The sequence below is a fragment of the Schistocerca serialis genome, chromosome 3 (genome assembly GCF_023864345.2).
Source record: "Schistocerca serialis cubense isolate TAMUIC-IGC-003099 chromosome 3, iqSchSeri2.2, whole genome shotgun sequence".
In the NCBI taxonomy this organism is placed as follows: domain Eukaryota; kingdom Metazoa; phylum Arthropoda; class Insecta; order Orthoptera; family Acrididae; genus Schistocerca; species Schistocerca serialis.
Genome location: NC_064640.1, coordinates 629,627,347 through 629,636,911, shown reverse-complemented (window position 1 = coordinate 629,636,911; position 9,565 = coordinate 629,627,347). Strand labels below are relative to the sequence as shown.

General features: G+C 40.1%; 1 non-coding gene across 1 annotated transcript; it reads right to left on the bottom strand.

Moving 5' to 3' along the window:
* Positions 1-8,952: 8,952 nt before the first annotated feature.
* LOC126472253 (U6 spliceosomal RNA) lies at positions 8,953-9,059 on the bottom strand. Its single transcript, XR_007586381.1, has one exon. It is a non-coding gene; the product is annotated as a U6 spliceosomal RNA (small nuclear RNA).
* Between the last annotated feature and the right edge of the window lie 506 nt (positions 9,060-9,565).

The following is a 9,565-nucleotide window of genomic DNA, read 5'->3' as shown; positions in this document are numbered from 1 at the left end:
TGGCCACTGTGGGGATAGCGGTAGATCGAATTGCAAAAGGAAACGTCTTTGGATGTGTTGCAGACATCTATATAATTTTGGGACTCCCGCACCGACACAAAGTATTTGAAGTACAACGCAACATCCGCTCGTCCACGCCATGTCAAAAATGGTTCAAATGGCTCTGAGCACTATGGGACTTAACATCTGTGGTCATCAGTTCCTAGAACTTAGAACTACTTAAACATAACTAACCTAAGGACATCACACACATCCATGCCCGAGGCAGGATTCGAACCTGCGACCGTAGCAGTCGCGCGGTTCCGGACTGAGCGCCTAGAACCGCTAGACCACCGCGGCCGGCCCCACGCCATGTCGATGCTGCAAAACTGTCTTTTACAGATTCATTTCTCGAAATACCAGCGTCACTCACTAGCGTCAATTCATATTGCTCACCCGACATTGGTTCTGCGTAGTGGTACGCAATTTTCTATATGACTCTTGGTTCGCCCTCCTAACATCTGCTCTACACGTTCCTGTATTTTTGTGCACCCATTTGCTGTTTCCCCACAATAGACATTAGATTTCGAGCCTACATTCCTTGTCTCTTCCTTTATCAACTCTCGAATCTGATGTCCTACTGTCCAATGTTTTGCTTCATTTCCTCGGTGTCCTTATGTGCTTTCTTCTATTCCTGACTGCCGCCAACGCTATTATTTCTGTCTCCTGTGCCTGCTTTATGGGTCACACAGCTAACGTTCGGGTCTTTTTACCTATCTTTTTCAGTTCTGTTGTAATTCTCTTGATCACTTCCTCTTCCCTCTTTTCCGCGTCGTCTTCTATTTCTCTTATTTCTATTTTAAATTCTTTCCTAAACTCTTCTTCCCGGTTCACTGCCCCGCCTTTCATTTTCTTTTCGCTCTTCATTACCCAGTCTTTCATTTTCTTTAAGAAGATTAATAGATCGCCCTTATCCTGCTCAATCTCACACCTACTGTCACGTGAGTATGTACGTGAATTTGAGCGCCAGACGGGTGACTAGTCGTGACGGATCTCGCTCTGTTCTGAACCTCGTAGTCCAGTATGTTTAGTAGACTTTAATCGCGTCGTGACATTTCATCACCTTCGTGTTCATTCCTGCTCTTATTACTATGGTGTAAAACTGCCTCAAATTGGGTTCGATCCCAGTCAGTTATGTGATCGTCTCTCTCATGTGTGTTTGACTGTTCCGCAGGAACGTCCGTCTACTCCTCTACCTTGTTTGCGAAACTTTCTGTCTTATTGAGCTCCACAGTCTCTATCCTATCAATTGCGGGAATATATTTCTGTTACCGAGCACTATTTCGGGTGATCACAGAGAACGGAATAGGAGTCTACGCGAAACTTAAACTTAACGGCATAACAAAAATTATTCGCACGAGACAGTCATACAGAATTCGTAATCACAATACACACAAATCATATAAAATAAAACAAATAAAATAAGGGAAAAAACCTCCCGAAATTTCAACGCTGTTGTTGACGCAGCAGAAACAACAGACGTGGGGCAGAACCGAAGAAACAAAAAATTTAAGCAAAAATAAATATATAAGTTACATTACTAAAAGGTGTCAGCAATCTGTAACTAGCACAGATGTAAAAAAAAATTCTACAATTATTTACAAAATAGTTTTGTAAAACAAAATGATTTTGTAGAATAAAATTCTACTTCCTGATTGCGCATAATTAACTATACAGAGAATTAACAACTTGAAGACATTGTATTGATGTTCCACAATAATATTTATTTAATACTTCGTTATGAAACGGTTTTCGGCTTCCTAGGCCATCGTCAGATAACTTAATACTAAGTAGATAGCCCACACAATTTCGGCGAGAATTCGCTGTTATACAAAGATTGCTGTACCTAGATATGTGACATTTCATGATTATATGGATAGAAAACACAAGCATAATGTAATACCTAAAGAGACTCTGATTAAATAGATCTCATCCTACAGTATATGCTAATATCAAAACTGTGTGAATGTATAAACCAAAAAAGTTGGACAAATGAGTAATGGCCCAGGAATGGACAAACTGGTAAATGTGAAGAACAATATTAAAAGGGCTGGGACGGGGGAGGGGTAGAGAAAGAAGACTGGGGTATGTGGATGTTGAAGAGTTATAACAAGCTTATTATCTAATGATGAGAGAAATAATAACTGGTTGGTGCTTCTTTAATAAAGGAGAGTAGTGGAGCTGTGGTCATTAAGAATCAGGTCAGAAATCTTTGACTGGTGTTCATTAATGGGCAGAACTTCAAATAAGGTTAGTTTTCTGCCTTTAATTCCGTTACGGACAACATCACATTTCACATCATATGATAACATTCATTTACAGCATGTTCAGCAAAGCCAAATTTTCTTCAGTCTCCTACTCCTTTCAGGCTCAGTCAGTCTATTAGTTGTAGTCCCACCTGACTGACTTACATATAATTTACCACACAGATTGCAGAAAATTCTATAAATGCCAATCTGTTCCAAAGGTGGAAACTTCTCTTCACTGTTGAGCAGAAGGGGGACAACAGTGCTCCTAATGTAAAACGATGGAGTATATTCCCTGAATTTTATTTCACTGGCAAGAACCTGTGAAATCCTGCCCACGTATAGAATGGGGCAAACTTGTTATCATAGTAAGTTTTGGTGTCTGAGGTGGATAGAGGAGTGCTGTTACCCTCTGTCTCTACTTTTTGCCGATTGTGTTGTCAATTAGCATAGGACTATAATTATTGCTGTGAACTATTTCTGTAATTATTTTCAATTTATTTTCAAAATCTGGTTTGGTTTGTGATGTATATATAGCAGGCGATGCACCATGAAGTGGAAGGTTTCTTGTTTTTGTGTAATGGGATGCTGGGAACTAGCTAGTATTAATGTGTCTATTGTGATTACTTTCCTGTATATCTTAAATAAATGTTGGTGCCTGCTGATGTCAATGGTGAGGACTAGAAGTTCATAGAGTCTCTTCCCAACTCCACTGCAAACTTGGTTTTACTGTGGTGTGAATCCAAATGTTGAAAAAATTTATTCGATTGTCTGATGGTACCTGTCCACAAGCACAGTACATCATCCACGTACCTATTCCAGTACTGTATTTTAGAACTTACGATCTCTATAAGTTTTCGCTCAGAATGATGCATAAACATTTTATATAATAAGGGACTCAGTGGACACCCCATTACTAACACATCTTACTCAGTGTACAGAGGCTGTTGAAATTAATGCTTTAAGCATGTTTCAGTTGTCATCCTTATATGTCTAGTCTAAACTGGACTTGTTCTGTTTTTATGTAACAGACTTTTAAGATTTCCATTTCTTCTTCAACATGAATATTAGAAAATAGGCTGCTAACATCAAATGAAACTAGTTTCGCACTATATGAAGATGGTATCTGTTCTTTCGGACAAGTCCGAAAAAACAGATACCATCGGTGACTGTTCAGCTCTCTAAAATGGAATGATAATTAAATCAAGACCCTAAGCTGCCGACAGGCGTTGATATACATCAACGGGGACAGGTGAAAATGTGTGCCCGGCTGGGAGCGTGTAAGGGATAATTCCCTACAGTCGCGCTATCCTGTGTGCCCTCGGCGGATCACATGGTTTAGCCATCACGGTAGCTCAGCGTGTTCGGTCAGAGAGCTGGTTGGCCTCTGTAATAAAAACCTGATTGGAAGGATCAACAAACAAACTTCAACGGATGTCATGTGACGTCCGCAACGACCAAACACAACGATTAACAACGAACAAAATGAAAAAGAAAAAATGGAAAGTGAGCAAAGAAAAAGATGGGTAGAGCGTCTCCCATGTAAACAGGAGTTCCCGGGTTCGAGTCCCGCTCGGGGCATTTTCAACTGTCCACGTTAATGTATATCAAAGCCTGTCATCAGGTTAGGGTCTTGACGTAATTATCATTTCATTCTGTTTTGCACTAGGTGGAATGAGGACATCTTTTAGTTTTTTCACTAATGCAAGTGAATTAGGTACACCAAATTATAGTTGAAATAAATGTTTTGTTTTAATTAGCGAATTTAACTCTTTCGCTAATTAATAGCTATGTGCTGAAACTGGTGATGATGATGGTGTTTTGTTTGTGGGGCGGTCAACTAAACGCTCATTAGCCCCCGTACAAAGTCCCAATTCTTACACAGTCCAGTTTTTACACAATCCAGTCTAGCCATTGTCACGATTGATAAATATTATGATGATGATGAAATGATGAGGACAACACACACACCCAGTCCCCAGGCAGAAAACTACCTCCAACCCAGCCGGGAACTGAACCCGGGACCCAGTGATCCAGCTAAAACTGAAGACACTACAGGTCTTATTGGAACGCCTCCTTTGGGAAGCTTATGTAACCCATAAAATGTGGGTGCTATTACATTCATACTTGTGAGGCATTCAGAATAACTAACAGTAAATATAGATTTGCATATTTAATAAGATCCTGCACTTACGTAGCGAAATTCATTGTGCGATCGTTAGTTAACTCAGAGAGCACTACAGGGTTGACGAATGTAAACACTTTTTCAGAATATTCCGACTTATTAAGTACCGCTGAACTGTTTCTCTTGTCATCCTTGGTGGCAGTCACATCTTTTTCTTTAATGTGGACAGTATTCTTTGCTCCTTACAACTAGCATTGAACGTAGGGGTATTTACAGTTCATGCGTTGCCAGATTTTTCGTAGACACATCCCCTGACAAAAAATATTCGACACCCATATTTCAGTACGTCTAGCTGTTTTTCGGAAATATTAGATTTCGGAGCATATTTAATTCTCTTATTTAAAATTTGGAATTCTTCAGAAGACAAATTAGATTGATAAGTTAATGACATGTTCTGAAAACTGTTTACGCTTAGTGGTTGTTGGGGCTCGTTTCAGTTGAGAAAACTGTTCGATTGTAGCTTTCTGGTGGAGATACATCAGGTGTATAATGGCAAGCAACTTTTCTCGGACTGCTTTATTGAACACGACGAATTCAAAAGTGTGTAGAGTGACGTAATTCCGATGTGAACAACTTCCATATGTAAACACACAATATGACGCACCACATCCCATATTTTCATTTTTTCCTTTACCCACGTCCTCTTTGCAGCACGGGTAGCTTTCTGGTCTGTCCGTGCAGTACTTCTTTACTTCAGCGTCGCGCATTTCGGTGTTTCGGTTAGTTTTAAGCACTCGCGAGGGAACCAGATATGTTGTGTTGCCTTGGACTTCTGTTTATGGTAGCACATTTGATAACATTTATGGAATATTCCGTCGGTTTTTGGAGAAAAATTGACATATTAATACCTCGAATACACGCTATTAATGTTCCACAATAATACTTCCGCAACAATTGTAAGTAGGCTGTTTAGGTTTTTTTTATTGGTAACGCCACCTCTGTATGAAAATCACTGGCTGTGCTGTGTGCGGTCTGTGGCTAGTTTGCATTGTTGTAATACTCGCCATTGTAGTGTTAGGCAGCTGGCTGTGAACAGCGCGTAGCGTTGCGCAGTTGGAGGTGAGCCGCCAGCAGTGGTGGATGTGGGGAGAGAGATGGCGGAGTTTTGAAATTTGTCATGAACTGCTATATTTATATATGATGATATCAAGGTAAATACACTGTTTGTTCTTTATTAATATCTTTCATTTGCTAACTATCCCTATCAGTAGTTAGTGCCTTCAGTAGTTTGAATCTTTTATTTAGCTGGCAGTAGTGGCGCTCGCTGTATTGCAGTAGCTTGAGTAGCGAAGATTTTTGTGAGGTAAGTGATTTGTGAAAGGTATAGTTTACTGTTAGTCAGGGCCCATTCTTCTGTAGGGATTATTGAAAGTCAGATTGCGTTGCGCTAACAAAATATTGTGTGTCTGTTTAAGCACAGTCATGTATAATTGTTCAAAGGGGACGTTTCACAATGTTTATTTAATACTTCGTTATGAACCGGCTTTCGGCTTAGGTTATAGTTCTGCTCTAGATGGGAACATACTCAGCAAAAAGAAGAGATAGGGAATAACCGCTCCTTCATCCATCTCAGATAGCACAAAACCACTCTGATAACAAATGGAGGCACATGCTATGTGTGGATAGGACTTCACAGGTTCCTACCAGCGAACTAAAATCCAGGAACTATACTCCAGGTTTTTACACTAACAATACTGTTGCCCACTTTCTGTTCAACAGTAAAGATAAGTTTCCAACTTTAGAACAGACTGAAATCTATAGAATTTCCTACAATTTGTGTGGTAAATTAAACGTAGATTCTTCAGGTCGGGGTATAACTACTAGACTGACTGAGCCTGAAAGGAGTTGGGGACTGGAGAAGAAAGATTCCACCTTTGCTGAATATGCTTTGAATGAAGGTAATTCATATCATGTGAAATGTGATGTTCTCCATAAAGGAACTAAAGGCAGAAAACTAATATTTGCTTGAAATTCTGGACATACATAAACACCAATCAAAGAATCCTCACTTGATCCTTAATGACCTAACACAATCACACTACTCACCATTATTAAAGCAGCACCAGCCAGTTATTATTTCTCCCACCATTAGATAATAAGCTTGTTATAGCTACCTCACATCTATATTCCATAGATTTCTTTCTCCTCACTCTGTTTTCAGTACTTGCGTCACATTCACTAGTCTGTCCATGTGACATAGTACATTGTTCAACATTTTTGGCTTATACATTCACGTAGTTTTATATTTGAATATAGTGTAATATACGATTTATTTATTCAGAGTCTCTTAAGGTTCTTAAGGTATTACGTTATGCTTGTGTCTTCAATCGATACAGTCATAAAATGTCACATACTTTTGTACATCAGTCTTTGTACTGCTACGAATTCTCGCCGAAACTGTGTGTTTAGTACTAAGTTATCTGATCATGGGCTAAGAAGCCGAAAGCTGGTTCATAACGAAGTATTAAGTAAAAATTATTGTGGAACATTAATAAAGTGTATTTAAGCTATTAATTTGCCCAGGTTTTAAGAACCGACGGAATATCTCATAAATATTAAAATGATACTGTTTCTGACGGCGTAAAATTACTTACCTTAACTCCTGACTGCAACATAACTTCCCAAATTCCGCATACTGAGCAGGTGATTTATTGAAAACGTTCGTCTTCGAATACAAGAAAATCAAGGAACTGACAAAACAATTGTAACATGATCGACAATTAATCAGCACACTTAAGATTTCCAGGGAAGAATAATGGATTCAAGCACGACATTCGCTGAATAAACCCCAGAAATCTCAATTTTATGTTGCAGTGGTTGGTTGTACGAACCAAAATAAAAGACCACATCTTCTTATCTGGAATCTAATAGCACGATGGCGTCGGTACAGTACTGTTATGAAATGGTAAACAACCACCTAACGAATCTGCGCTGCACAATATGCTCACAAATCTCTTGTTGTCTTGATGTACGTGAAGATGAGGGTCAGCACGAGATCTCTACCACCCTGGAATCTGTGGCAATCAAAAGCTGCTACCTGTTCAGAATAGTATTCCGAGCATAGATGGCTGGAAATGGAACGATTGCATCCTTCTTATCGTCCATAGTAAGGCAATACCTGAACCCGGCGTGCAAGTACAACACTTTATAACCAGTGGTGCAGCAGCAGTGGTGTAAAGCAGACAGAGAAGCAAGGCATCCGATATTACTCCAGGGAGGCAGAACCACCGCGGGAGTTTAAAGTTAATGATCGTGTCATAAGCAGTTTGTACGGCAAGAGATATAGATACATTTATCTGTCTGTAACATATTTCTTGTACCATGATACCCATACAGTCTGTGGTTTTCTCGACAAGAATGAAGGTGGGGCTGCTTTAGATAAGGGACCTATTTTTTAAATATATATCCATTTTTCCCATATTCTGTATATAAATTAGCGGGCAGAGAAACAAGGCACCTGATATCAGTACTAGATACTTTGCAGTTCGTAAGGCTCGAGAGATAGGTGCAGATATCTATAGGTAACATATGTTAGTACAACACTGCCCATATAGTCCTTTCTCGATAAGTATGGAGGTAGGAGCGCTCTGACACTTCCATCGCCGACGCCAGAGGCGTTGACAGCACCTGAGAACTGGATGAGAGAGGACAATTTGCTATCACTGTATTAAAGCAGGTTCTATTTATTATATTCGAGCACCCAATCCGGTAATGTTCCTCCTACACTAGAATGCTATGACTCCGTCAGTTCTCCTAGCATTCCGGCAGTAGCCCCTCCTTTAATTGTCTACTGGCGCACAGGCAGACAATTAACCATATTTTATCTGCATACAAGCTACTCTCACTTCTACAGAAGTGCTATATTAAAACACGGCAGTACGGTCTATCCATCGCAGTTTCGTACTCTGTCACACGAATAGCGAAATTTCCATTTAAATTATCCCGTTGCAAACTTATTAGATGCCATTTTTTTGCAGAATATGGTATGATGGTATGAGACCATTAATTTATACGCAGAGCATATATTGTACATCACGAAACTGCACCATAACTCTAGATTAATGGAATCAACCTGCGTCAGTCGTTCCACGAAGTTTTTACTAGGTGGAGCCTAATGTTCGCTTTGGAGGTGTCATCTCACATGTACGACTACAACTAGGGTTATAGTATATGATAGGACACAGTTGATTGTTTATCGTCGGTGACCGCTAGTTGTAGAATAAAAGATATATAATATAATTATGTCAGATCACACGCCCAGGAACGGGCAACGTTATTCAAAAATGGTTCAAATGACTCTGAGCACTATGGGACTTAGCACTTGAGGTCATCAGTCCCCTAGAACTTAGAACTACTTAAACCTAACTAACCTAAGGACATCACACACATCCATGCCCGAGGCAGGATTCGAACCTGCGACCGTAGTGGTATCGCGGTTCCAGGCTGAAGCGCCTAGAACCGCTCGACCACACCGGCCGGCTAAAAAATGTGGTACGCTTCACGATTTTGCGTGTCATCCTTGCGCAGGGCCCATGCTAATCTTCTCTGTATCGCTCCAATTTTAGTATATGTACCGCCGAAGCGAGTACCGACGTTATTAGTAACCACCTTCTAGATTCCGTAAAGTGACCAGACACGTGACTGAACATTGCATTACTTGGCGGAGACCATGACAGAATGGATCGTGTGTTTGATCTCTCTGCAAGAGTGTTCGAGTATATACACGATAAGTTGTATCTTTCTTTCCAACAACCCTGTTATGGAACATAATTATGCCACTTCGGCAATCATTGGTAATACCTCCCAGAAACTGCATCTATCGCATTACTTCGTCCTTGTTTTCCGCGTATTACGACGTCGATATCATAGTCTCCGTTAACTGGTACTGTCGTACTGTCACAGTGCAGTGTTGAAGTACCATACCTCGTAATGTTTAGAGCCATTACGTTTGAGCTTTGCTTGTTGGTGGTCTGAACATGAACGATGTGGCTGAATGGGTGATATTACGAGTATATTTGATCTAAGCCAGCTTCATGGGTTGGTGACCGTTCTAACCTCATTTCTGGCTGTGAGCCACTAATTAAAAAAAAACTAC